Below are 8,357 nucleotides of genomic sequence, written 5' to 3' on the forward strand. Positions count from 1 at the left end.
CCCAACCCCGGAGCACTGCCTGCAGTGTGTGGGCACACAGTGCTGGTCTGTGGGAAATGCAAATCCAGGGCAATCAGCTGGAGCGGCAGCAAAGCGAGAGGTGATGAAACCCAATCAGTTAATAACACTTCATGGCAGCAAAAGATTTGCAGATGATCTTTGTTTGTTTTGTTTTGTTTTGTTTTTCCTGTCCTTGTCTTAACTATTCCTCTGGAGTTCTCCAGGAATAAGTCTCCTGCCCATGAGCCCAAAGGTTTCCAGGCCCCCGGTGCCAGCTGGGTCTTGGCATGATGGTGATGGGTCAGTGGTTGGACTCACTGATCCTAGTGGTCATCTTTAAGAATTGTAGGACGTTGGGCACTGCGGTGCTGCACGTGGCAGTGAGGGACAGTGGCTGCTGGGTTCCTGAGCTGGCATGGAAATGATATAATTGCACTTTGCAAGCAGTAACTGCATAATTTTAGTTGCTCAGCATGTTGCTTCTTAAGACATCTTTCCCCTTTCTGCACTAATTTGCATTGCACGGCAGGGTTCGTTGTGTGGAGCCAACATTGCTGCTGGGTGCAGGTCCTTGGCCGGGCTCCTGTGTCAGGTCAGATCCTGCATGTGCCTGTTGGAGGTGCGTGGCACTGAGGGGGCTCTGGGGCTGCAGGACCCCTGCTTTGTTGTATAGCTGTGGATAGCTGTCCCTGGGAGGGGCAGCTGCAGCCCCGGCCCAGCAGTGCTCAGCAGGCTGTGCTGGCCGCTCGGCGGGCGCTGAGCTGCAGCCAGAACTGATCTCACTTAAGGCTTTGCAAAGCCGCGGATAATGCACTGCGAGAGTGAACAACTGGGATGAAAAATAATTGCACTCCTATTTTTCTGCAGCTTTTCTTATCAATGACTTTATCACCTCTGGTTTTATTTTACACCTTATTTAGACTTTACTGTAATCCCAGCTATTTCACCATTGACACCTCCTTAATACCTTGTCTAACACCTCTGACACCTCTGGCTAATGCCCAGGCCCTTCTGCAGCACCGAGCAGCTCCAGAAGCAACAGAAAAGAGCTGAAATGGAGAGAGAAAAATTATTTACTGCTCCCTCTCTGTGAATAATGGGCTGTGAGGAGGGAGGGCAGGGGGTGAGCCCCCCACCCCCCGCCACTGAACTCACCCCACATCAGTCTGTAAGGGGCACTCTGGGCTGCTGGGAGACGTGCAGCAAGTGTTAGGCAGAGAGAAGAGGCAAGGATTTGTTGTTAGAGAGAAGCTGAAACGGTAAAGGCTCAGCTTGGTGAGTTGAAGCAAATTAATTCCCCTCACTTAGGCACCCTGTGCTGAGCCCAGCTCTGTGTACAGACCTTGGCCTCGTGCTCCCTGCAGGAGCCAGCCCTTGTGCACTGCCAGCTGTCCACGTGCCATCTCCCATCGCCCATGTCCCATCACCCAGAGGTAACAGCCCTGTGGGTTTTGTTTTTTCTCCCCCTAATCTTTGAACCTAAAGGCTATTGCTACATTACCTAGATTTAACTACTCATTACACAAACTATATCTCTAAAGTGAGGGATATGGCAGCTTTATTATAAGTTTATTTCATGCTAATTCAAGCAAATAAATTTGCTCCAGCTGTGGAGCAAAGGAGATTAATAACCTCGAAGATCACTTCGCTGCTTTGATGAGTTTCTTGAACAGAGTAGAGTACATTGAGGAAGAGCAACTAGATTAGTCCAAAAACCCCTTTAATTATTAGTGACACTGTGCAAACTGCTTCATACGAGTGGAATACCAACTACTTAACTCCTGACCTTATTATTCAAATAAACACTTCTCATTATAGCAACATGACTTGCTCGTCAACACATCCCACCAGCTGCCTCGGTGGCGGGTCTGAATGTCCCCGCTGTGTCAGCAGAGAGCATACGGCCCTCGTTAGGAGCACAGTGGCCTTAAAGGTGCTGGCGCTCCTCGGGGCGATGGGTGCAGGCAGTGCTGGGTGGAGGGCTGTGCGTTGCTGGGATGGACTGAGCACGCGTTCCCTTCCCCTGCATTCGTGTTCTTGCCCTGCCTTCCTTTGAGGTGGTCTGGCAGTGCATCACCCTTAGCTGCTGTCCTCCACCCCAATGCGTGGAGCGGGGCCTCCGGCCGAGCGGAGCAGACCCTGAGTGCGATGGGCACCACTGCTGCTGCTCTGGGTCCCGGCTCTGCCCTTGGTGCCTCGCTGCCATAAGGCAGCCCTTCTGTTCTATGTAGAGCAAGCAGAAATGAGGTGTTAAATACAGCCCAGGCTGCAGCTCTGAATCAAATCAATTCTTTTTTGATTCCCTGAGCTTTTGAATGTTCAGCCCTGCTGAAGAATTGTTAGCAGAAGAATGGGGCTGAAGGAGCAATCCTTGCGTATCGCTATTGACTCAATTATTTTGCCTCTTGATTTTCTATGAAGCGGCCGCAATGCCGTGCCGATATGCTGATTGCTAATGGCTCAGCATTGTTAGTGCTGGCTCCCAGTGGAATGCCTTCATCTCTGCGCTCCCCAAGGGCAGCATTTGGGACCGCGTTTTATTGTGCGTGATGCAAACTGCAGCGCACAGAGGGATGTGTGGAGGGGCAGAGATGGGCGCTGTGCTGCTGACCTTCCTCTGCCCGACAGTCCCGGTGCTGCCGTGCACAGGTCAGTGTAGGAGGGGGTGCATTTGTGGTGTCACCATCGTCACTACTGGCAGTGCTGGAGTCCAAGAGCCCCTGCATTAGTGGGACCAAGTCGGGGGTCCAGCTTGTTAGTTTGTTAGTGGAGCTGCAGGGGACAGAACAGGGCAGCCGCAGCCCTAGTGTGCACCCACAGCCCCATCCAGATTTGCTCTTTTGTGATAAAAGAGGTATTTCCCACCTACAGAAGGTGCTGAGATAATGGAAGCAATGCTTTGGATCTCTGGATAAAAAGGGCAGAGGAGGAACAAAACACTGCCTGGCTTTGATGATGCAAAGCCCATTGCAAGTCCTATGTGTTTCTATTAGTGGCTCAAATGCGCCTCAGGCACAAAAAGACAGAGACAGATACATGCTTTCTCATGCCTGTTATTCTTGCTGGTGTTTACGTTGTATATCAGGAGCCTCTGCGTTTGGGAGAGGAGGATTGGAATGGGACTGGGACCCATGGAACAGTGTCAGGCCTTGAGCTCTGCCCCCTGTGCATGGGGACACCCGGAAGAGCTGGGGAGGGAGCCTGGAGCTCTGGGGGAAGAGCAGCTTTCTATTTCAGTAACACTCGAAAACACCTTCAGTGCATCGCTGTCAGGGGAGGGAAGAAAAAGCCCAAAATCAATATGAAATGATGATTTCAATTGGAGCCATTTTCAAAGCTGTCAGGAGCTGCGAGTGAAGTGCAGTAACTGGAAAGGAAAAACACTTATTCAGACTCCTTTTGGAAAACAGAGCCCTCACCGTGCTGCTCCTGAGCAGAGCAGTTCTCCAGTCCCAGGGATGGAGCTGTGGGAGCTCGGGCAGCTGTGGCACTGCTGAACTGCAGACCTGGGGGAGATCTGAGCCACCCTTCGTGTGATGCCTTAAGTGATGACTCCGTAATGCCATCTCCCCACAGCTGACTCGGGCAGGGGTCGCTCGGTTAATGTACGTCTCCATCTTCATTGCCTTTTTAACTCGTTTTTAATCAGTAATTATTATTGAGCAGGAGCGACACGCAGGCTTCTCTCACCCGCTCCCCAGGCGAGTGCCGGCCAATATGTCACAGCAATTAGTGCCTGGTGGCGATGGGACACGGGATGGCCGCTGCCACCCTCCCACTCTGGCTCCTGGATGTTGGATCCTCCATTTACCAGCTCAGGTCCAACCCCGGCACACTCGCAATTAACTGCTCATGTCTTATGGTATGTAATGTGGCTGAATGTGGGCTGCTGGGGGGATCCGGGGGTTTGTCCATGGAAGCACAGTCACAGCCCTCCTGGGGCACTGCTGTAGTGCGCCCAGATGCCCTGCGGAACAAATGAGCTTTAAAACTGCCCCATTGTGTTATTCCTTATTAATAACGGGGCGGCCCTTGTAAATAGCCATGAAGGGAAGTGCTTAAGCTCATAATTAATAAGCACTGGATTGGCTTCTGCTGCTGAGCTGCAACCTGCAGGGAGCGGCGGTGGTGGGGATCCCAAATCCAGGATCCCATCTCCAGGGGGGTTCCATCTCCAGGGTCCCAACTCGAGGGTCCCATCTTCGGGGAGTCCCAGCTCCAGGTCCCTCTGGCTGGGCAGTGGGAGATGGGGGCACTGAGAGCTCAGAGCTCAGACCCTGCACTGAGGCTCAGCCATAAATGCTTTATGCCAGGAGTAGAGGGACGCAAATCATGTTTATGTCCCTTGTTCTCTTTATCGGGACACTAATTTGACAGAGAAGGGAAAATTTTGCTTATTTTACAACTCTGCTTTTAGCTGCAATTTGATTTCAATAGCTGGGAGGCGAACAAAAAATCTTATTTTGTTGTTGGTATAAAAATGTACATTTTGACACCGACCCCCACAAACGCTGTAGTGTAGAAGGAGTGGAGCTCTGAGCATCACTCCTCCCCCCACCTATCCTGCACTCACAGTTCAGAGATGTTTGCTGAACCAGGGTGATGTGGCCGCCCTTCCCGTCCCGCCCCCACCCCGACACACTGCAGCCCCCCTCCTTCTCTCCTGGCCCAGGTCCGAGCGCTCCCTGCCCCCACTGTCGGCCCCAAATGACAGGGACAAGGAGATCTGTTCAAAACAGTTTATTGTATTTTTTTGTCAGACAAACACATTGATTTCTGGACCACAGTAGAGGATGGAAACCTTTCACAAACTTATTTATTTGAAAATACAAATATAAAATTATACTTTCCACATCTGTGATGTGAGAGACCCCCATCCACATAGTATTTTACAACAGGGCTTCAGAAAGCCATACACAGAGACCTGAAAGATGCTTGATATATATAGATACATATATATATGTATATATATAAAAAAAAAGTCACTACCAAAGTTCTCATCAGTTCATACTAAAGTATAAAAGGAAGGGCTAGGCTCGCCACTGTGCCATAGTATATTTAGGTACATTTATGACCACCTGAAATGCTTCGACTCGCACTCTAGCACTGATGGAGTTCGGACCTCGCACGACAGAGAACGACGTAAGTTTGCTACCACTACGCAGTGACACACAGAGCCGGCGGCGCACGGCGCGTCCCGCTGAGCCCAGCAGCACAGCCACCACCCGCCCGGCTGCGCGGAGCCGCGCCGCAGCACGCACGTTTACTCTCTCAAGCTACTTATTTTTTTCTATTATTATTATTATTATTTTTTTTTTGGTAATTTTATTACAGTATTAAAGTATTGCTTAGCTTACAGAATCTCCTCACGTAGTGTTCACACACAGAAATGGGTTCGACTTCGATTCTGTACGTATGAAACTCTACAGTGTACGCGCAGACCCCGGGCCCGCGGTGTGTCTTCGATGCATCCCGTCTTACACTGAACGACCCTCAGTTTTCTGTTGGAACTATTTTGCTTAAAAAACAAACCAAAACAAACACTAAAAAAAAACAACAAACAGAATTCAAAAAATTCCACCCAAGAGACATTTCCATAGCGTAAAAGACAGCTACGAGTTAGTGTTTTGTTTTTTTTTTTGTAAACAGTTTTGTATGCAATATCATACGTAACCATGGCTGGCCTTCAGAGAAATGGAGGAAACGATATTGCTTTATTCTGGGTTAGGCTGCGCTGAGTGGCAGAGCGGAACGCGGCGGTGGTGCAGCACGAGCCCTCATTCACACCCACGATGGAAACAGCGTCGGAGGATTCGGAGCAGGGAGGGGGAAAAGAAACGCGAACACCTTTCAGGTCATACCAACAGCTACCCAATGGTTGACTACTCTAGCGAGATGTGTGACATTCACCAGCTGAATGAATGCTGCTGTACAATGGAAAAAGAAAATACAGCAAGAGAGCCATGCTACCTTAAAGTCCAAGCTACAAATTCAACTTAGGATGAACACCGATGAGTGTAAGAAACGAAAAAAGGGACAGATCAGGCTTCGTTGTAAGTGAGCCCATCACAAACGACTTTTTATGTTTTAGTGGGGGAGGGGAACTGATCTCCTGGGGTTCTGCAGCTCCTGGTGAGCTCAGCCCCGGCCCACGGCTGCTTTCTGGGAGCTGGGAACAGGCGGCGGCCGCCAGTCGCTGTGCTGGACTGAAAGCAAAGCGTGCTGAGCCGCTGCGCCACGAAGTACACAGAACCCCTGAGTGAGGGGACGAAGGAACAAAACCCCTTGGGAATGGACTCCGAGATGAGCGGGGGACTAACGACCCTCAGCATAGGTAGCCACATCGAGACGTACCGGGTTCCAAGACATTTGTGCTATGGGCCACTGGGACTTCTCAAAAGGTATATAAACATCTAAAACATATTCACACAGATTAGCAATTTCTTCTGAGCATTCTTAAAAAAATATGTTTTTTTTTCTCTTAGTAAAATCGTTTTAATATACCGTGCCTCCCTCTTTTAAAAAATAAATTAAAAAATCCAGTTTTGCATATCTAGCGTTAGCATTTAAGGTAGTATGGCACATCCCCTTTCAAAGGGTGGGGATCTACAAAATGCCGTAAGAGTTTGCCAGCATTTTTAACATCGTGAGACCTTTGGTTAGTTGAAACCGCATCAGATCAGCAAAAGAAAAGAACAACAACGAAAAGAAATATAATAAAAGAGGAAAGGAAGGAAAAAAAAAAACAAACGAGGAAAACCTTCCCAAAATTATTAGCAATTTTCTTTTTCTTAAATAAGAGAAAGTTCTATCCTTACTGGTCCTAAATCTGAATAACTACATCTAAATTTTTAACCTAATTACGATACACCTACCAATATGTACTAGAAGAGGAAGAGAGAAGGGGAAGATTCACTACACTAGCATCAGGACAGCACTCTTACAAGATAGCCATTTTATACACTATTAACATACAACAATGATCAACAAAGAATATTCTATGAGGTGACAGGGAATGGAGAGGAAAACCAACCGGTAGTACAGTACATCATCAACATTGACAAAATAGCCATAAAAAATCCCCTGACTGTACACTGAACCTCAGGGTAATTTGGTTTGTTGTCTTTTTTTTTTTTCATTTTTTTTTTTAAAAGAATGGTTTCATTTACTGTATCACTTGATCAAGTCTCAATATTTAAAAAGCGTCCAGCATCTTGCTTAAACCTGGTTGTTCGGAAATAAGAAAGAAAACCAACCGAAAATATTACACAAAAAAGCATGATTCTGTTCTCAAAAATAAGAAAAAACCCAAGGTTTTCTCCTTCTGGTTAGCAGTACAGTGCCTCGCTTCCATTGCAGATGCCTTCTCTACCTTGTCTACTGAACGGCTACGTTATTCTACTCGTTAGTAAAATTTACAAAAATAGGAGTGCAGCAGCTCTTTTTAACAAATGTCGCATTCAGTGTCTTATACTGGCTGTACCTAAAGTACCAAATTTATAAACGTAACAATTTAAAAAAATATTAATAAAACTCGTCAATATTACGTTAAAAAAAGAAGAAATATATCCACACTACAGTATGTTCTTAATGCCACCTACCGTGTTGTACTTCTAGTTGCTGTTGCAGGCCTATTTACCAATATTAAAAAAATTAAATTAAAAAATATCCTTCATAAGTTTCCTCCCCCAACAGAGGACCATATATATAACAGCCAAATATTAAACATGTGCAAATAGGAAACTGTCAGTTTTTCCCCTACCAGTCACAGTGCAATGATGTTTTATACTTTATTTTTTTTTCTTTTTTCTTTAAAATTCTGTTTACAACTACAATAAATTAAAATCTTCCGTTGCTTCTAGGGTGAAACTTGTAGCACTGAGGTATTCCCAAAAAAAAAAAAACCAGACAAACCAAAGTCGCTTTCCTAATTTGTTAATAACACAGAAAGTGATGGATAACAAAGGTACCCATGCGAGCTCTGCGCCGCTCCGCCTGCACTGGGAGCAGCAACGCGGAGCAGCTGTGTGCTTCGAACCTTAAATGCGATAAATAGGAAAACCGGAGCTTCTTTTTCAGTCTTGGGAAAAGCAGTTTTTAAATTAAAAAGACAACGAGACTGTCAGGGGGAAGCTGTGCACGTATGACTAACAGCCAGAGCGCGGGGCGCACCGCGCCGAGGGGAGCAGTGCCAACCCGGGCAGTCGGTCTCAAGGTCAGACCTGCGCTTGTGTCTTCTGTTTTAATAGAGAAACTGCCTTAGACTGACTCCATCACAAAAATAGTTTGTATTTCTCTTTCTTAATAGTTTATATGTACTTAATGGAATTGTATTTACAGTGTTTGGTTGTGTTTTT

Source organism: Meleagris gallopavo, chromosome 21 (assembly GCF_000146605.3).
Source record: "Meleagris gallopavo isolate NT-WF06-2002-E0010 breed Aviagen turkey brand Nicholas breeding stock chromosome 21, Turkey_5.1, whole genome shotgun sequence".
Classification (NCBI taxonomy): Eukaryota; Metazoa; Chordata; class Aves; order Galliformes; family Phasianidae; genus Meleagris; species Meleagris gallopavo.